This window comes from Dermacentor variabilis, chromosome 8, assembly GCF_050947875.1.
Source record: "Dermacentor variabilis isolate Ectoservices chromosome 8, ASM5094787v1, whole genome shotgun sequence".
NCBI classification, from domain to species: Eukaryota; Metazoa; Arthropoda; class Arachnida; order Ixodida; family Ixodidae; genus Dermacentor; species Dermacentor variabilis.
Genome location: NC_134575.1, coordinates 105418404 through 105440263, shown reverse-complemented (window position 1 = coordinate 105440263; position 21860 = coordinate 105418404). Strand labels below are relative to the sequence as shown.

General features: G+C 43.4%; 1 protein-coding gene across 1 annotated transcript in view; it reads left to right on the top strand.

The window, feature by feature from the left end:
- Positions 1-21860, top strand: part of LOC142590511 (cytochrome P450 3A6-like) — a 168694-nt gene that overhangs the window by 81423 nt on the left and 65411 nt on the right. The gene's annotated exons all lie outside the window — the stretch shown is intronic.

Below are 21860 nucleotides of genomic sequence, written 5' to 3'. Positions count from 1 at the left end.
CTCTAGATCCCCTGGCCTGATGGTGACTGTCATGGTTAGCAAGTCCTCGTGCCATGTCATGAGCGACTTCACTGAGATTTACCCGAGTTTCGTCCGCTTTCCCCATATGAGCAGGAAACCATCGGATTTCAGTTATCTAATCCCAATGTTTTCAAAACGTTTAGCTGCGACTCCAGCAAAGTAGCCTTTATCAAAACACTTTATAGCGGATTTCTAATCACTGTAAATGCAGGCCCACTTATTACTACTGATGGCTAGAGCAATTGCCACTTTTTCCGCCACTACGCCACGACGCCACCTTGGAGTCCTTGGTAGAAATAGTGATAGCGTCTTGCACCTTCCCTTGATAATTTGATGCAATGGCCGTATGTGCTTCTTTATCTTTCACCCAGGCCGCATCAACTATAGCTGCCAGTTGTTTCTGCTGCTCTACTTCCAGCAAGAGTGCTTTAGCTGTTGCCTTTCTCCTTTTGATATATTCTGGATGCATGTTTCTGGGGAGAGGGTTGGTTCTGATCTTGTTCCTAACTTCAGTCCTTAATTCTACATCAGTCTCAATTTGGCTCATTAATCTATTTAGTTCTACCCCTACTGCCTGTAATATGTTCCTGCCAGCTCGGGTTTTTGTCAATCTTTCGTGTTGTGCTAGCTGTTGGGCCTCCGCAACTTCTTCCGTTGTGTTGTGCACCCCCAGACTCATGATTTTGTCGGTTGCGGCGTTATTTGGTATACCTAGAGCTACTTTAACAAGCTTCCTGTGCATCACATTCGGTTTGTTAAGTTCTGTCTGCTTCCATTTGAATAATCCAGCCACATAAGTGAAGTGACATAGAACAAAGGCGTGTGTTAGCTTCAAAGCGCTCTTTTCCTAAGCCTTTGTGTGTATTGGTAATTCTCCTTAGTAACCTAATGACTTCATCTGTTTTATTCGAGATATGTTGTATTGTTCTATAGTTAGCATTGTTTCCTTCTATGCGATACCAAAGAAACTTGATTTTTTCCACTAGCCCGATTGCGGATTCTTCATGAGTGTATAAGCACTCTTGGCTCATCTTCCGGAATGTAACCTCTTGGTTTACGACCTTTTCTGCGATGTTTATTGACCAAGAGTTCTGATTTGGCTGCCAAGCATTTAAACCCCATGTCTTCCAGTGTCTTCTGTACAACATCTACACTTTCCTGTAATCTGGTCTCTGTCTGTCCTACATTACCCTTGGCACTTCATAAGGTTATGTCGTCGGCATATGCCACATAATGTATACCCTAAATTTTTGCCAGATTTCTTGAAACCTTGGACATTGCTGAATTGAATAGCATGGGTGAGAGCAGAGCCCCTTGGGGAGTGCCCCTATTTCCCAAGCTCTTACCTGTGATTAAAGCTCTCCCAGCATGAGTTGTGCAGTTCTATCTCTCAGGAAGTCCTTAACCATGTTAAAAGTATGTTACCTAAGCCCATCTCCGAGAGAATGTCAAGTATTGCCTTATGCTTTATACAATCAAAAGCTTTTTCCGCATGCAATCCCAAAAAGGTTTCGTATGAGCTGGGCTGGCCTGTATATGTTGGCGTTTGATCAGTAGCATAGCATCCTGAGTTGGCAGCGCGGGACGAAAGCCGATCAAGTTCTATGGGAGGATGTCGTTCTGCTCAACGTATTTCGTGAGCCGATTTAGGATTACATGTTCCATAGCTTTGCCTAGGATTGATGTTAAAAAATAGGACGGAGGTTGTCCAGAGTAAGTTGTTTGCCTGGGTTTGGTATGAGGATAGTATTGGCCACCCTCCATTCCTTTAAGTATACCGCTTTTTTCCAATATTCATTAAAATGCTCAGTTAGATAAGAAATTGATTCATAATCTAGATTTCTTAATATCTTGTTAGTTATGCTGTCAGGTCCAGCCGCCGATCTGTCATTAAGAGTGTGAACAGCCGCCCTCACTGCACTCTCAGTGAACTCCCGGTCAAGTTCTCCACATATGCCTACCGTACATTCGGCGCTCCAATATCCTTCGTTTGGTTATATAAATGGGTGATATTCGGCTGCGAGACAATCCATGATATCCCTCTGTGTTTTATCCTGGCTTTCCTGATGGATCAATTTAGCTGTGGCTGTTCTCTTGCTTGTCCTTGTTTCATTCTCTTTGAGCAAGTGCTTGAGGAGGTTCCAGCTACCTCCACGTTTGAGTCTACCATCAGCGGAGTTACAAATCTCATTCCACTGTTACTTCACGGGGGTCTTCGAGTGCGCATCAATTTTCCCAGTTCCTCTGTTTATTTGGGTAATTTTTTCCTTAGCATTCTTTTGCGTTTTTCATCTCTGTAATAAAGGCTGTTTGGCCTCAATCAGCTGCGCCAGCCTGTTGTCCATAGCCTCAACATTTTCCTCTGTCCTGCTTTCTTTAGTGGCCCCTTTGACATCCTCTCTGAGCTGGATGACCCATGTCTGAAGGGCCTCCTGCTCGGCATCTAAAGGCCCCACTTTCCTTCTGTTTTCATCAACTGATCCCAATCAGTGAATTTGAACATCCTTGTTTCCTGTCTCGGTATGCGTATGGTTATGTGTATGATGTAATGATCGCTGCCGAGATCCACGTTTGAATTTTCCCAATCGGGTCCTCTTGAGTTGTTTACAAAAGTAAGATCTGATATGAAGTCCCTGCTTATGGACGTGCCACAACGGGTGGGATACGCCAGATCAGTAAGCATAACCCCAGGTCCATGGCGCGACTCCATAGCTCCTCTCCTTTTGTGTTCCAAGTGAAGCCCCATGTGCGATAGGGAGCATTAAAGTCCCCTCCAATAATGAGCGGAGAGTTTTCAGTAACCGAAAGTACCCTGTTGAGTGCTCTAAACCTCTGCCTCATGTCGTTAGGACTGCTGTAAATATTCAAGCAGAAAATGCTTTGCGTCTTACATCTGTTCCTTTTAAGTATTATCTCAATTAGAATAAATTCAAACCTGGGATGTCTGAGATGAATATCGTGATCAATGTATGGCACCTTTTTGTCAATGAGGGTCGCGAACGCTCTCCCCATTTTTTTTTGTCTCTACATATCGCTTTCTACCCAGTAAGCATAATTTCGTCCGCTCAGGATTCCTGCAGCATAATTAACTTTGGTCTTGCCTCAGATGACCTGATCACCTGCCGCAGTGCTGCTTTTTTGTGTTTTTTTTTTGCATTCGTGCTAGTTCTCTATTCTTAGGGGGCTGGCCACGGTGAAATTTGGTGGGCGCGAATTTTAATCTTCCTGTCTTGCTGCTCGAGCCTCTTCAAGCCGTTTTTTGAATTCAGCGTGTAGAACGTGGGGACGCCATAAGTGAACCAAACGCCAAATTTCTGCAACGAATTGCACACTTATAAGTCTTATAACTCCGGATGAGCACAGTTTAGATTTTAACGAATCGCACCTACTACTGCAAAATGAGCTACCTCAAACACGCCCACTGACAGCGGTACTGGCAAATAAGCCACGCGAGAGGTTATATGTACCTCTGATTGCGTCGTGTCTTAGGTGGCAGCGGTGCCACCTGTGCACCCCAAACATGCATGATCCAGTTTCGAATGGTCCCCTCGGCAGCACCGTTCCAAAATAAGGCAACAGTGGTAGCACAAGTTGCAGAGGTAGAAGCGTGCTAGTGCTACATGTTTTCATGACATCATGTGACATGCGGTGTTCGCAAGCGACCCGCTGTGCTGACCAAAATCAAATATGTTTCAAGTCCAAAATGCCTTTATTGAGCGTTAACCCGTTCATTCAAGGATGTCTGACAGTGCAACTTCGACCCCAAGCACCATTTATTCTGCCTCTTCCTCCGCATCTGGAATCGCTGCCTTGCAGAGTATCTTTTATTTCATTTGACTTCATTTTATTTCAGCGTACTTTTTTTACAATATAAAAGAACGCTAGGGCCAGAACAAAAAGCTACAAAACAGCAGCTTGACTAGGTCCTTGCCCCTTTTCTTGGCAACAGGCACAGATTCATACACACATTCAGAGTACACATAATATACATATACACACACGTATACCAGGAAAGTTTCTGCTATAGGTTGTCAATAAAACAAAAGAAAAAAGAAGTGCGCTCATTTACAGCAATGGGGAAAAACATCAATACATATACAGCATTTTCGTGAAACATTGTTCTTTAAGTATTCTTACAACATTCAGATTTCTGAAACTTGCCATTGTAACTCCTACAGCCACTCACAGAAGGGGATAATTTAGAACAATAACATGCTTTCGTACAAAGGACATGTATCAAGATATATAAGCAAAATACCGTCATATAAAGCATTTCAATCAATTTCTACAACCGTTTATGTCACCGGCTCCACGCAAATGCGCCATATTCTGAAAGTTGTGCTGTGAACGTCCGCTTAGAAACACTATTTAGGGTTATATCAACATTTCTTAAGGAGTTTAGTAACTTCGGTACACGATATTCTAACCTAGAAAATCCATAATTTGTTCTTGAAAATGGCAGTAGCCAAGCGTACTTTTTCCTTATATTGTACGGTACATTGCGGGAAAAGTTAATTTGCATAAGTCGAAGAAAACTGTGTCGTTGTATAGAAGACTGTTCTTGCATTTTAAAACAAAGTTTGTTTCGTACGAGTGTTGTACGGGAATCACATTAAGGGAGCGAAATATTGCAGTTGTGTTAGCGTCGTAAGAGGCATTCGTAATATTTCGAACAGGTTTTCTCTGCAGGTCTAGTAGTTTATGAAGATTCGCTTGGGAAATGGTTTATATAATTCATATGATATATATATATATATATATATATATATGTATATATATATATATATATATATATATGATTTCATAATTTATATAATAATTTTTATGAGGAGCAGAAAGGCTGTTGTAGAATAAAAGTTTAATTTTAGGGGGTAAAGCATGTCTGAATTTGCATAGTATGCCACAAACCCGGGTCAAAGACGTTGAAACTCGGGCGACGTGATCATCCCACAATAAATGCTCATTAAAAACTGCTCCTAAAGTCTTTACTGTTTTCACAAGCTCTAACCTCTCTGCACTAAGCTTTAACAATATGCACCGAGCAATGTTTTTCTGTGGTGAAGCAAACAGAATAGCTTTTATTTTCGTAATATTTATTTCCAAGGAGTTAATTTTACTGAATTTAGGTAAACTGCTCAGGGTGTCATTTGCCAGGTTTTAAAGGTAGGCCAGACTAGTTGACTGGAAAAACAAACCGCTGTCGTGGGCATAAATTATGAAGTAAGTTTTTTCGCTTATACGAACGGTGTCAGTTATGTAGATTTTGAACACTGTTGGCCCGAGAACGCTGCCTTGCGGAAATCCTTGCGATATTTTTTAAAGTTGATTGGTGAGATTTAATTTAGACGCACTGCTTTCTATGTCTTAAATATGACTGTATACGTGCTAATGGAGTGCTGTGAAACCCATAATGTCATAATTTATCAAATAAAATCAAATAGTTAATATGCTGGAACGCTTTGGAATAAAAAACTCCTAATATTGTCTTTCTATCTTCAAAACCGTTAAGAATGGATTCCTTTTGTGATAGTAAAGCAAGCTCTGTCGACATTCCTTTTCGAAAACCAAACTATTGCTTGGATATGATATAATGTTTCTAGAAAATTGTGTAACCCTTTTAGAGATAATTTTTTCGAATCCTTCTGAAATTACACGTAGTTCTGAAACTAGTCTGTAATTTTAATATTGCTTTTTTTCCCAGATTTAAACAGTGCAGTAACTTGGCATGTTACATTGCTTCGGGAAAGACTCCAGTAGATAAAACAATATTGAACATATGAGTGAGGACAGGTAACAGAAGATCGAGCACAAATTTAATAGGTGGTATTTGCAGCCCATCAATATCCCGCAGTTTGCTGTTTTTCAGAGACATGAAAGCTAAGAACACCTCTTCAGTAGACGTTCGTTCAAAAAACTAGGGTGGTTGCTTGGGCTAGTTGGTAATTCATGATCAAAAATAGCGTACAGCGCATAGGACAAGGACAGCGATAGACGACATACACAGCGCTGACTTCCAACAAGATTTTATTGCGTTGCCACATCGTGTGTATATATACAAGAAGAGGCATGCGCAGAAAATGTACGACAGTCACAGGGCGTGTCCTAGCAGCAAGTCATTGAACTAAGAACATGGTCACCTGAAAAAATATAAAAAATATAAAAATTAAAAATTAAAAATTACGATTACTATCTGTTTAGAAACGCGACTTCACCAGGGGTCAGCGCGATTGAGGGCTCACTAAAGCAAATACTGCCAAGTTTTCTGATGAAATCAGCTTCCACAATTTCCCGGGTGAGCTGTGAGCAGTGTCTCGCTAAAACTAAGACGCAGGTTTGCAGTGCTGCCATATGTGCATGATGTATGCCATAGGCTGAAGAAAATTGGGCAGCGTGCAGGGATCACAGTCGTTTTCTCAGCCCCGGAAAAATTGGCAAGGCTCTGTAAGCGTGTAAACGCGCCAAAATCGCATCAGAGTTGTTGTTCTGTCGGGCACAGAAAACGGTTTGTGACGTGCACAACTAATGTAGTCTACCAAATTCCCCTGTCTTGCGGCAGTAAATATGTAGGACAGACGGGCAAGTGCTTAAACGATCGACTAAGAGAGCATTGTAACAACGTCCGCAGCACTGTACAAGGCCACTTGGGCATCCATTGCCGGGACTGCGGCTGCGTGGCATTCTTTGAAGATACGCAAGTTTTAGCGAGACACTGCTCACAGCTCACCCGGGAAATTGTGGAAGCTGATTTCATCAGAAAAGTTGGCAGTATTTGCGTTAGTGCGCCCTCAATCGCGCTGACCCCTGGTGAAGTCGCGTTTCTAAACAGATAGTAATCGTAATTTTTAATTTTTATATTTTTTTATATTTCTTCAGGTGACCATGTTCTTAGTTCAATGACTTGCTGCTAGGACACCCCCTGTGACTGTCGTACATTTTCTGGGCATGCCTCGTCTTGTATATATACACACGATGTGGCAACGCAATAAAATCTTGTTGGAAGTCAGCGCTGTGTATGTCGTCTATCGCTGTCCTTGTCCTTTGCGCTGCACGTTATTTTTGATCGTTCAAAAAAGCCTGAATGTTTATTATGTAGTACACCCAATAGCTTACTTGCTGTTTTGTCGTAATTGCTCGAGGCTAAGAAGTAAAGCAGTCATTAAATGTCTTTATTAGGTGCTCGCACCTTGGCAACTTGCCACCCACAGTAACTTTCAACTCATTTTCACGGTCTGGTCTTAAAAGGTTGTTAACTTCACGCCAGAGTGTTTTCTTTCGATCGTTTGCTTGACTAAACTGATGTTCAAACTATCCACGTTTTGTGTTTTTCAAAAGTTTAGTTACACCACTGCGGGATTTCTCGAATGCTGCGAAATCATTAGTGGCCAATGTTTTCACGAATGTAGCATATACTGAATTTTTCTAGCGAATCATTTTAAGACACTCATTCGTAACCCATAGCTTGCGTATTTTAGTGGACCTTCTTACTTGTTTAAACGGAAAACAGCAAGTATATGCTTCCTTCGGGATGATCATAAACGTATTGTAAATGTTGTTTGCATCAGTTATTTGAAGCAGGGAGCTCCAGTTAATATTATCAATTTTTGCGGAAACTTTTCCTAATGTTTTGCCGTTGAGTTCCTGTACGAAAAATGTCTCAGCGTGACGTGTATCTTTAAAACCGTGATTAAAATGGCAGAGCATATAAACTGGTAAGTGGTCACCTAAACTTGCGACAATCACACCTGAATCTGCACAATGTTCGGAACAACTTGTAACAAATACATTTATGAAACTATCAGAAAGATGGCCGATGCATGAAGGTTACGTAATAACATAAGTACAGTGAAATGACTCGAAAACCATTAGCAATTCACAAGATTTCGGTGACTGGCATAAAAAATTGATGTTTAAATCTCCAAGCAATAGTGAGCCACACTTCGTTCACACGCATCAGCCACTCTTCTGAAAGTCTTCTGGATTTATTCGTAACTAACAGCATTGAAGACAGGATACAATTGGGTGTTGTCTCAGCAGCCGTGAGTGACCACTTACCTATTTATATGTTTTGTAAACACGGTGAAATTATGAAAAAAAGTGTGAATCATTCTGAGACATTCATTGTTCAAGAGATAAATCCGAGAACATTAAACAACTTTAGGGAAGAAATCCAAAAAATAATTTGGAACCCTGTCTTTGAATGTGTAGACGCTAACAAAGCCTACAACATTCTCATTTCTATCCTTACTGAAGCCTACAGAACCTGCTTTAGATTCAAAATGGTAAAGAAATCCAGGAAGATACGCAAGCCCTGGCTCACAGATGAATGTCTCAATATGATAAGAAAAAAATATGCGTTGTATTCCGCATTTCTGCAAACAAAAAATCGTGCGGACTTTCTTGCTTATAAAAAACACAGAAACCTGGTGACAAAGTTTTTACGGAATGCTAAAAACAGCTATTTTGAAAACCTCTTGGGGAAACCGGGCGCTCGTGGTAATGAAATCTGGCGCGAATTGAACAAATTATTACAAAGGGGAAGCCGCCACAATGAAGGACTTGAAATAATAATTGATAATGAAGCATTTAAAGGGCAAAATTTGGCGAACAAGTTTAATGAATATTTCATAAATCTGGTTGATAGCGTCCATGATGACACTGCCACGAGCTTCCTGGAAATGCAGACTACGAACAGTGCTTTTTTTGAGCCGGTATCTCCGGAGGAAATATTCTTAGTATTTTCATCACTAAAAAACAGTAAAGCGCGTGATATAGATGGACTTCAAATAGGACCTATTAAGTTTGTACTCGATCTCCTGGTACCAGTTTTCACCCATCTGTTTAATACTTGTTTGTCTACAGGTGTTTTTCCAGACAAAATGAAGCTCGCAAAGGTTACGGTGTTGCATAAGTCTGGAGACAGAAACAATTTATCCAATTACAGACCAGTGGCAATATTACCTGTTATTTCGAAGGGTCTGGAAAAAGTTATTTGTAATAGAGTGACAACGTTTTGTAATAGGTTTTCGATTATAACGTCTCAGCAATACGGTTTTCGAAAGCAGGTGTCAACCGAACTGGCTCTATTGTCGCAAAAAGAGTACATACTTAATGGATTTGAGGAAAGGAAGTTAACCCTTGGCATATTTGTCGATTTTTCGAAGGCGTTCGACAGGATTAATCATACCACTTTATTATGCAAATTAGCACATTATGGGTTTCGTGGAATACCTTTAGAATTACTAAAATCATATCTCGAACAAAGAAAACAGTGCATCGCTATTTCAGGCGAATATTCATCTTTGCTTCCTGTGAAGGCTGGGGTTCCGCAGGGCAGTATACTGGGACCGATCTTATTCAATCTTTATGTTAATGATTTAATAAGCATTAGTGATCAAGCATATTTTGTTATCTATGCAGATGATACCAGCATTTTCTTTCAGTCCAAGGATATTAAGGAACTCGCAAGCTTAGCAAATACTACCCTTGATAGATTGTTTCAATGGAGCACAGTAAATTCCTTAAAAATAAACGCAGCGAAAACCAAATGTATTTTATTTGCGCCGGTGCAAAAGCAAATAAATCGTTGCTTGGATATCTATTTTGACAAATCTAAAATTGAGCTTGCGAAACAGGTTAAAACACTAGGAGTCGTCTTTAACGAAAATTTAACTTGGGACGCTCATGTTGACCTTGTAGCTAAAAAGTTGGCGAGGGCATGTGGAATGATTTGCAGAATGCGACAGGTGATTCCACCGAAACTCAAGCTTCTTCTATATAATGCCTTATTCCTCCCGCATATAAACTACTGTAACCTTGTTTGGGGGACAACATCTCAAACAAACATTCACAAATTACTTGTAATACAGAAAAAAGTTATTCGCCATATCGCAAATGCCCCATACAATTCCCATACGCGGGATTTGTTTCAGTCGCTTAATGTCCTTCCTGTCAAGCATGCATACATATTTAACCTGTTCTTAAAATACAAGAGCGGCTTAAGACGCACAAATGAGCATTTTCTTCGAATGAGCTGCCTCAAAAAATCATTGCAGCTGCCGTACAGCGTAAGGCAAAGAGAAATATGGGATTTGCCATTTTCCCTAACCCAAAATGGTTTTAACAGGTTACAATATCGTGTACCATTCCTGCTAAATAGCCTTGAAAAGAGGCATATAGACCCGAGGACCATCACTAGAAAACAATGGAAAGAATTTTTAATGCCAAACGACGGTCTTCAACTTTAAAAAAAAAGAAAGGGGAAAAGGCGAAGGGAAAAATGTAATGTAAACGTTTTCTATTACAGGTCACTTGTTTTCGTATTACCTTTGTATGATTCTTTTATTGTCTGTACGACCTGAGTGAAAATGGTCTAAATTGGACCAGAAGTGCGTATTTTTTTCCTTCCATTTCCTCTATGTTTTCAGACATGTTGGCCTGTACGTGGGATGCTATTGTACGTGAATACATTTGTCATACATTCCTTTTCCTGCATATGTTTTCAGACATGTTGGCCTGTACGTGGGATGCTATTGTACGCGAATACATTTGTCTTGCTTTTTTTCTGTGAGATGCAACACATATATGTAAACAATATGTATTTACAATGAGTGTAAAAACCATTTCGCTGCCAGTCAAACAGGGGCAAGGGCCTCGTCAAGCTGCTTGTAGCAGCTTTTTTGCTCTTGCCCTGGCATTCTTTTTTTTTTCATACGCGGAAGAATGCTGAATAAAGATTTGATTTGATTTGATTTGATGCAAAGCAGAGTAAGTTTTTGCAAAAAAGAATTAAAAAGCTTTGGTGTTTTTATCTAGGCGGTATACAACAACAGACACGCGCTGTCCACACTCCACTGCTAAAACTGCACAATCTTCGGTAGCTAGGGAAAAGTCGGCAAGCAAGTTCCACAATAAGCGCTTGTTCACCAGAGTTGCTGAGGTGTTAAATAGGCATTCATTAGGTTTTATAGATCTATGCGTGAACTCCATTAACAATGTTTTCTTCCCCACTCGCAGAACTTCACATTAGCCTGTGTATTATCGCTGGATCCTCATTACTTACCATCGACTGGTACATTAATATTTCTTCATCCAAGAACAAAACCTTCATTGGCTGGTTTCATAGTTATTGCATAGTTCCACGTTTAAAAAACACTTGCTAGGAGATAATAATTGGACAATATCGGGCATATTATTTTAACATTCCGAACTCTGAAAAACTGAGTGTACCATTGCCTCAGAAAGTGTACTTGAGCATTTGTGTCTAGTTGTTCAGCCAGGTATTTCGTCATAATGCTGCGGATTCTCTCCAATACCGAAAGTCGGGGACGCTGTGGTTTGTGACGCACCACCACCAGGCAGAGGCGTTGCAACAGCACAGAAAGCGCGAAAGAGAAGACCAACTCCCGAAACGAACTGCGTTGCCTTCGGCGACCTGCGTTAGCTCTAAGTCCGAAGGTGTGTTTGGTCATGTGCCGCGCACCCTTTCCTTTATGCTGTTTTAAAAGGGGCATGGTGCATGGTTTCGGTTTCCGGGTTACCGCCATTTGGACACTCGTTGCTGGGACCTTGCCCTAAATTACGCCGAGCACCGATGGGTGTCTAACATTCCGCACGTTCGCAGTCACTCGAACTGGCGAACTTGGTTGGGCAGACAGCATTTTTCGCCATCAACTTCATTGTTTTTGGCTGCACTTCCATGCCTGTTCGCAATTTATGTTTCCTTCTACAAGCGGCTGCCTGATTTCAACCATTTTCATCGAAAGGCCTTTCGGGCATCGCTGCGGTAACCATTTTCTTCAAACTATTCGTAGCTTTGCAGATCACCGTAGGTGCCTTCGATTGAAGGCCCTTATGTGTTTACGCGATGAAAGTCCAGGCGCTGCTCGAGTAAAACAGCAACCGCCTCCTAGGGCACTTTACGTCATGAAACAGTTTTTGCAGGGATTTGGCTGTGAGTTCTCTAGTAAATGTGGTTACTTCAGGCAATGCCAGACTTCAACGGTTTAATGATAACTACAGCAAGTTTGTTTTCGTCGTCGTTGGCTTGTGTCCCCAAAAAAGTGGCAGGTGAATATTGTGAAACCTTTTGCCATCTTGCAGGAACTAACTCAACGCGTGCCACGTCAAATTCTGAAACCATCGGTCTTGATGAACACCGCACAGGCCGAGAGGGCGAACGTAAAGTTTGCTACTCCCCTCTTAGACCGATCTCCTTCTGAAGTGCCCATTCACATTTTCGTTTCGTTACTTCGCCCACCTTAAACATCAAACGAAGCACACGCATGCCATTTAACTAAATGCCATGTCCGGGCATACCCCGCATACCCCGGGGAGTTGATTTTAAATCTACAAAACAAACGTAAAATCTTTCTTTCTTTTAATTCAATAAGGCTTCGGACGATTCAGCCTATCCATCGAGTATTTTAAATAATGTGAAAACTTGACCTATTCGCTATGAATATGAAGATATGCCTGCATCTGCCGTTATTTTAGACGTACCGCAGCGCTTAATGGTGCAAATTAGCGGAAGAAATCCGACAACTGACCAACCAGCCGCTTCGGAGCTCCGACGCAGGCTACACTCTGTCCAGTTCTCTGGATAACATTCGATGTCGACCACGCAGCCGCCGCCGCACGAGAAGCATAGTAGAATTCGACTTAGCAGCTTCGCTGTAAAATTAATATACAGCTGTGGCACAAGCAACATTACCGTGAACATCGCTGTCATACAAATACGTGTTGCGTCCAAACTAGCCAGACAATTTCTCCGCACTTTAATTCAGACCGCCATATGCATGCTATATCTATATACACCGATTGACTTGGACAATTTATGCCGAGTCAGCTGAGTCTGCCTTCATTAAAGTAAATGAGCTGTGCCAGATCGGAAAATCCAAAACCGGCGCTGCGCTCCCCGTGCTAGGTGTGAACATAAAATAAGTGTGCAGAATCTCCGCCCCCGTACGTTTCACTTCCGCAGGTTACGACAGCAACTCCAAGTTTAAACCGAGACGCAGCGTAAGCAACATCAGCACTCCGCCCCGAACCACGTAGTAACGGCCGCCTTTCATTGAAGCCAAGCAAATTTATTTTAAATTCCTTTCGTTAGACTGGTGACGCTTCAATAAACATCACGTTGCTAACTACTGACGAAGTCTTCTTGAAGCGTCGGCCCATTCAGTGTTCGGCCTTCTGTTGTTGCCGGAAGCCGCGCCTCGCTCTGCGAAACTTTGAACGCTGCCAGTCGCATTAGCCGGCGCGTCCCTTGAATGAAATAAAAAACGACATTAAATTATGCTCTGTTACGTACCAAAACCATGATCTGATTATGAGGCGCGCCACAGTGAGGGACTCCGGAATAATTTGGACCACCTGGGGTTCTTCAACGTGAACCTAAATCTAAGTACACAGGTGTTCTCGGATTTTATCCCCATCGAATGGAAATGGACGCGTCTGTAGGAGTTATTCACGCGAAGCTTGTATTGCTTCACTCGTGTCGGCGTCGGTGTTGCCGTACAAAAAAGAAAAAGAAAACTCAAGCCGCGAGAAAATGAAAATTGCTTGTCAGGCTGCGGATCCGAACCACCGACATGAGGGTTTCGAGGCCTCAACGCTTACCAACTCAGCCAGTGCCCATTATTTTTTGTTTCTTTAATGGTATTTATTACAGCAGTAATCAACCCGACATTTACGAGTTGTGCATACTCGGAGAATGGAGAGCACAATGAAAGTCATAGAAAATGCATCGTTCATACGGTGGGTAGAAATGTTGGTTTCACTTTAGAAGGGTGGTAGGATAGGCCCCTCACCAAAATGGGGTACCCGCCCTGTTGCGTATCGAGTCCATCATAAACCTGCTTTAGGTGTAGTGTCATTCGCATAAAATGTACCCTTGTAGGTACCACCGTTTCGGCGTTTCGGTCCATCATTCGCGTTTTCAACAAACTGTTCATCCCCATGAGAAAAAAAAACATATCGAAAGGTGCACTGTTATCAGAGGTCAGCAGCAGGTATAGCACAGTATGAACGTTAATCTCAAATTGTTTTTTTTAAGTCCGTTGGAGGACATCCCAAAATAGTATAACGTCGGTGCAGCTAATAAAACAATGTTCAATTGTCTCTGGCGCATCAGAAAGGCGACAGTTGACCGAAGAGACAAAGAAACTCTTTTTCTGTAGCCATGTTTTACCGGTATGGTTTCACTATGAACTTTATAAAGGAGGAGGAGACAAAGGGAAGGAAAGACAGGGAGGTTAGCCAGTGTAAATACCGGCTGGCTGCCCTGTGCTGGGGAAAGGGGTGAGGGAATAAAAGGAGAAAGAAGAAGAATTGGGCAAAAAATGGAAACCAGAAAATTCACACAGTAACGCGATACTACGCTCTACAACATTCAAAGGCGGTCGCACAATTCGCATGTCCTTAAAAACTTCAGCAAAGCCCTTAAGGCCTTGAATGCCGAAGCCCGTATGGACCAGTGTCCTAGAGCTTTTTCCTCTGTAAAGGGGCAATTTTCCAGTTTTTCGAGCGCGGTCACGACCACTTTTCTTGGCACTTTGTAACGGGGACAGTCACAAAGGAGGTGCTTAATCGTCTCCTCGCAGCCGCAGGTGTCACAAGTAAGGCTGTCGGCCATTCCAATGCAGAATGAATAGGAGTTCGTGAATGCCACGCCGAGCCACAGGGGGCACAGAAGTGTTGCTTCCGCTCGTGGTAACCCTGGTGGTAGACGGAGTTGCAGGCGTGGATCCAATCTGTGGAGACGTGCGTTCGTGAATTCACTGGTGTTCCACAGATTCTGCGTAAGCTCGCCGGCGAGGGAGCGAAGACATGTGGTTGCATCTGTTCGTGACAGTGGTATTGGTATAACATGGGCACCATCGTGGGCCGATCGGGCGGCGTCATACGCACTGTGGCTTCCCGAAATTCCGCCGTGACCCGGTATCCGCTGGTAGATGATGTTGTGCCCCTTGTTGATTGCGTGATGGTGGAGTAGTCGGGTGTCTGTGACCAGTTGCACATTTGGTCCGTGGTTGAAAGGGGACATCAGACACTGGAGAGCTGCCTTTGAGTCACATAAGATGGACAATGAATGTGATGCTTTGTGAACAATAAATTCCAGAGCAGCACGGATAGCTGCGAGTTCTGCAGCCGTCGATGATATAATGTGACATGTCTTGAACTTGAGGGTGACAGACTCCTCGAGAATCACCACTGCTCCAGCTGAACTTTTAGAGGAGACAGAACCGTCCGTGTAAACGTGGATGCGTCCATTGCGCTTGTCACGTAGGAATGAAAGCACGGTTTGTTAGAGGGCAAAAGTTGACATCTCCGTTTTCTTTTTAATACCGGGAATAACAAGAGCCCGGAGTGGACGGAGGCACCACAGCGGTAGAGATTGTCGTGCTGCAGGCGTAAAGTTTGACGGTAAAGTTCCATGGTAGGAGGCAATAATCTTGCTAAACGCTGAACGAGGTCGACCGGCAGGAAGAGAGGTGACATGATGCAATGGAAGTCGGGCGAAGTGCCTAATATGCATCCTTAAAGCGTCGACTTGAAGATACATATTGATGGGGTGGTCATTCGCGATGGCTATTGTTGCTGCCGTGGATGCACATCTGGGAAGACCAAGGCAAATTCGCCGAGCTTGAGCTTGTACAGACTGGAGGGTAAAGAGGTTAGTCTTACCGGTCCCACCCAGTACAGGCAAGCTATAGCGCAGGAGACCGAGGAACAGTGCGTTGTAGAGTTGGGGCATCGCACTCACAGATGCACCCCATGATTTTCCCGCGAGAAATCAGAGCACGTGGGTTATCATGACTAATTCGCTTTTTAGGTAGGATATATGAGGACTCCAGGAAAGGTCTCGCTCTATTATCACCCCTAGAAAGCGGTGCGTCTTCTTGTAGGCAATTGGCTGTCCATTCTGATAACGTACGGTTTCATTGCTTTGCGCGTGAAAGCGACTATAGAGCACTTCTCGGAGGACTCCTCCAGACCTCGCGCTCGAAGATAACCTGATGTTCGTGTGGCCGCTTTTTGAAGTCTGGCGCGCACCTGGGGACGCGTCATTCCTGATGACCAAATGCTTATATCGTCTGCATAGATCGACAAATGGACGGATTGCGGAAGGGTATGAACCAGGTCGATCAGCACGAGGTTAAATAGAGTGGGGCTCAAGACCCCGCCTCGTGGTACGCCATGGTAGGTGTTGTGCTGTAATGACTCACCAACCGCTGTTTGCACAAAGAATGACCTGTCGTTCAAAAGCTGGATATCCATCGAAAAACAAGGCCGCCTAGGCCGACATCGCCCAAGGCATCCAGGATGGCTTGATGGGTTACGTTGTCATATGCGCCTTGTGGTACGCCATGGTAGGTGTTGTGCTGTGATGACTCACCAACCGCTGTTTGCACAAAGAATGACCTGTCGTTCAAGAAGCTGGATATCCATCGAAAAACAAGGCCGCCTAGGCCGACATCGCCAAAGGCATCCAGGATGACTTGATGGGTTACGTTGTCATATGCACCTTTAACATCTAGGAACATCGCCACTGACAGCCTCCTGAGGCTTTTTTGTGCTGAACAGACGAGACAAGATCTATGACATTGTCTACAGAAGAGCGTCCCCGTCGAAAGCCTGCCATAGCGTCAGGGTATAACTTGTAGTGTTCTAGATACCACTCTAGGTGCGTCAGCACCATCCTCTCCATCACCTTTCTTAGACAGCTGGCCAGAGCTATGGGACGATAAGACGCCACGTCTAGGGGTGATTTACCTGGTTTCAGCAGAAGCACAAAGTGGCTAGACTTCCATGCAGCAGGAACTACTCCTTCACGCCATGATTTATTGTACACGTCTAGAAGTGCATGCCGGGCTGTTTGACCGAGGTTTCCAAGAGCTGCGTATGTCGCCCCGTCAGGCCCAGGCGATGAGGAACGTCTGCATGCTGCCAACGCCGCCTGCAACTCCTCGATGGAAAACAGATTCTCCATACGAGAATCTCGCGAGATTGGAACACCATGGTGATCACGTGTAGCGATCGATGGCGGTAGACAAGCAACCTTGTAACAGAGGTCCTCCGCTACGTCAATCTCTCTGCGACCTTGGTAGAGAGCCAGGCATTTGAAGGGGTGGCGTTGTTGCGGTGATGCTCGAAGACCACGCACTGTTCTCCATATATGTGACAGCGGTTTATGCGGATCAAGGCAATGCCAGAAGGTTTTCCATCTTAGAGACTGCAGGGAGTTGATGCGACGCTGGATCTTCTTCTGTATGCGTCTCGCCTCCCTTAGGTCGTAGATGGACTTGGTGCGCCTGTACTTTTGTTCCACGCGACGGCGGATTGCTCGAAGCCGCTCCAATTCTGCTTAGAATTCAGAAAACTTAGCAAAAGGCCTAAAAGATCTCGTGGCTTCTTGAGCAGCGGCGTTAATTAGCTTCTCGATGTTGCCAGGTAGACAGTCCTGGATCTCCTGGCAATTCTTCTCCATGAGCAACGTGTATTTAAGCCAGCCGATATGATGAAGAACTGTAGTAGAGTGTGACTTGCGTATGCCGTCGATTTTAACATATGTTTGAACGTGGTCACTACCATGCGTTTCGTTGTCCGTGAACCATTTCACACTGGCACTGAGGCATCATAAAACAAAAGTTAGGTCCAGGCAGCTGCTGTATGTCAATCCCCGCAGAAAAGTGGGACTGCCATCATTTAGGCAGCAGAGCTCATGGTCCGACGCGAAGGATAGTACACGTCTTCCTCTACTGTCCATCTTTAAGCTTCCCCATAGCGGATGATACGCATTGAAGTCGCCGGTAATAATCCATGGTCCAGGTGTCGCTCTTAAAATTGCACTTACTCTTGCGTTGTCAAATCGACTCGAAGGTGAAATGTAGGCACCTACGAGCGTGAGTGCAACGTTCTTGCATTTTATAGCAAAACATACGTATTGACTGTCATCATCAGGTGCCACTGGGTGTAAAACATACGTGAAATCGCATCTCATATAACCGATGACTTTGCTGCGGTCGCTGCAGGTGGCAGACATGAAAGCTTCATAACCTGATAGGCGGGTGGCGCTCTCAATGTCTGGCTCACAAATGACGAATATTGGAAATTTGTTCTTAAAAACAAACGGAAGAAAGTCCGAAATGCGGGATTTAATGCCTCTGACATTCCATTGGAAGATAAACGCTTCCTTGACCTCTTTAAGGAACGACTGTAGAGGAGCAGCCATGGTGCTTCTCAAGACCGGACAGTACCGGATTCAAGGCATCCAGTATTGAAGTACTCGTAGCGTGTTCATAAGGGCCCTTATCATGGTGACAACTTGTTTGTCGTCGTCTTGGTTGCTGCCAGAAGGTGAAGCATGATTCGGCGAGCGTGCTACATCTTGTCGCTCCGCTGGTGGATCTAGCTGTGGCAACGGCGGCCACTCATTGCATGAGGCAATGATATTGGGGGCTTTCTGCTGAGGAACCTCATTGCTACTATTCCTAGTTGTATGCGGAAGTTTGTGGACTGTCAGTGGACGCGGTGCATCCTTAGCAATAGCAACGGGTTTCCTAGATCTTCGGAGACGTGAACATTGATGTCGCACCTTAGCGGCAGCCTCCCTGGGCGAGGAACCATCCCTGACCATTTGCCTCAAGACTTTAGCCTCATTTTTCATATGTGGGCAATTCTTTGATGTTGCTTCGTGAGAGCCTTGACAATTGGCGCACTTTTGGTTTTCTGCACGACAGGCGTCGGAGCTGTGCGACCCAGAACATCGTGAAGCTTATAAAAGAATGTTTTGCAGCAAGGGGATAAATGCATTTTTCGAACTACATCGTGGCTTGGCCATTTGATGTATACTGATCGGTAAAATGGAGGCGGAAATAGCATGGACGGTAACTCTTTGTATAACGTTTTACGCGACACAGAGTACAAGTATTCAGTGGAAAACCGAACTGTCAGAAAACGAACTGCCAAGTAAACTTCTTGCGTGAACCCGCCCAAGCATAAACGTGAAGAAAAATTTTAAGAAACAATTAAATGATGCAATGCATTAACAAGTGCGACTTGCATGAATGATGAAGTTATAGGATGCGAAGTAACGCGAAAAAAGAAGAAACGAGACACTATTTGCCGCACATAAAGATGTACTAAACCCAACCCACCTTCACTAACGGGCCTCAAAATATTGTCTCGCCTCATGGGCTCAAAAGTTGAAGACCATACGAAGATTGCAAAGAAGCGGCGAAAGCGTTGGATGTGGAGCCTGGCACAATGAATAACTGTAATACATAGTAAATTTTTGTTGCCAAGAACTTATTGCAGGCTTCGGCTTTACCAAAAATAGAAAGTCGGTGTGGAACGAATGCCTGGGCGTAACATTGCAGGGCCGAAACCCGTTCTTTCTAATAGTGTGCGCTTAATTTATATGGGTCTAGCGGCACGCCAAGATACTTTGGCGGGACGCCGGTCCACTTAACGCCTCCAATCTTTTCCGGGGTATAGCAATGAGCCAAACCATAAGCCTAAATTTTTTGAGGTGTTCATTTGTGCTCCTGAACACGCTGTCAGATTCCTCTATTGTCGATACTACCTTTTCAATACTGCACTTATCCGTGCAGAAGAACGCTAAATAATCTGCATAAGCTTTTATTTTATTACCCAGTATATTGAAGCCATGGATGTAACTCGACTGAATTGCGCTTAAGCATAGCGGTTCCAAGTGGAGGGCGAATAGTAATGGGGATGTCGGGCATCCTTATTTTACTGAAGAGCGAATGAAACGGGTTCAGAAAGTTGGCCATTAATAACTAAACGAGTAGTACAAGTATAGCAAAGCTTAACGCCTTTAAGCATAACGGAGCCTACATTCGCATGCTCCAGAAGAGAAAATAAATAGGAGTGACGGACACAATCAAAAGCTTTAGTAAGGTCTACCGGCCGCATTGCAAGCTGCTCAGTGGAACCGTAACAGTAGTGAAGAACTGCACGGGCGATATGTATGTTGGTTTGAATGGATCGGCCGAATGGATCTCTTACTGCATTTCTTCTTGGGGTAATACTTACGCAACTCACTTGGCTCCCCTGCAACACACACAAAACCAAGCTTTGAGAATAATAAGTTACAGCCATTTTTCATGTAGTGCTCTGCCATTACTCCGCACATATAATATTTTGTCCGTAGTGGATTTAAATAAATGTTGTCTTAGTGTACTGACGTATAAATTTTGTCGAGGAGAATTACCAATTTCGTTGATATCAAAAGACCAAACCCCCCATTTCACTGGCACTCGATTTTCACATCATAATAACTACCTCCTACCGAAACCAAGGACTAACTACGGCAAACTTACTGCGAACTTTTTGGCAACATCAATATGGAATTCACTACCACCCTCCATTAAATCATCTCCTTCCATTCATTTATTTTAGAAGAAAATTCGTCACCACTTCTTGGGAAAGTGATTGTGCTGTATATTTTTTACGCTTCTGTATGTCGAATAATACTCCTTGGATCTGCTTTTCGTGTTTATACTTTGTTGTTATTACTATGACTCGACTTTGTTTGTTAATACTTTCTGTTCCTAGGATTGCTACTGCTGTTGTTAACCGCATTAAGTAAACTTTTTCTATGTATTTTTTGTTGGAGGTCCCTCCTCAGTCTTTGACTATGGGACCTCCTAGAGTTGCTTCTGTAAAACATTTCAAACGCTCAATAAACTGAAACTGAAACTGAAACTAATTCCACACGTCTGATGGAAACCAATGAGAATTGACATCGAAAATTGCAATCTATTCGTTAAAACTTTTGCAAAAATATTGTAATCCTCGTTTGACAATGTTCTTGGTCGGTAGCTATCAACAGAACGCAGTTTCTCGTTATCTGAACTCTTGGGAATTAAAACTGTGTGGGTTTTGCAGAAAGATTGCGGAAGGTCGTCTACCCCAAAACTTGTTATAAAAATGTGCCGTAATATGGGACTGATAATTGATTTGAAAACCTTGTAAACTTCACTCGAAAGTCCATCACAGCCGGGCGTTTTCAACAGAGGCAGCTGATCAATAGCTAGCTCAATTTCTTGTATCGTAAGGGTATCACTGATGAATGCACAGTCATCATCCTGTGAAGGTTTTACAAGAGACACAAAACTCTTGCAAGACAGAAAACACAAGACTTTTGCATCGTGATCGTCGGGACGGGCACCAAACAGCACACTGTAGTAATTTTCGAACTTAGAAATTATGTCATTCGTATTTGTTAGAAGGCTACCTTCGGAGTATATTTCTGGAATTACTTTTGAAATAGCGTGGCATCGCTGGTCAACTAAAGCATCACGTGTAGGCTGCTCAGACTGCAGAGCACGCCTATTTCGAGATCGAACTCGCGCACCTCTGTAACGCAGTGCGTCATACTTTTGTAATTAACATTTAAGATTTTCTATGCCAACCATGTAAGTGCCTGGCATTTCGCATCCCATCTGATAAAGGCTATATAGCCGCTTAAGAACAATTTTTTCTTTATTCTTCCTATAGAATGCTTTCAGCAATCCAATTTCTATAGCCACTGTACGAACTTCTTCTTTAAAGAGTTCTCAAGCTGCAAATGGCGGCAAGTCAGCAAAGAGAGAAGTTGTTAGGGCCATGCGCACGCGATAAATGAATCCCTTATCATTTAGGAGCTCAGAGTTAAGATTCCAGAGTGGCCACTGTGGTCGAAAATTAGTTTCAGATTTCTCACCTATCTTTGCGATAACCATACAATGATCAGAGAATGAAACTGGGATGATAATACAGGACAGTCCTCGGGAGAGGAGTGATGAAGGAACATAAATCCGATCAAGGCGGGC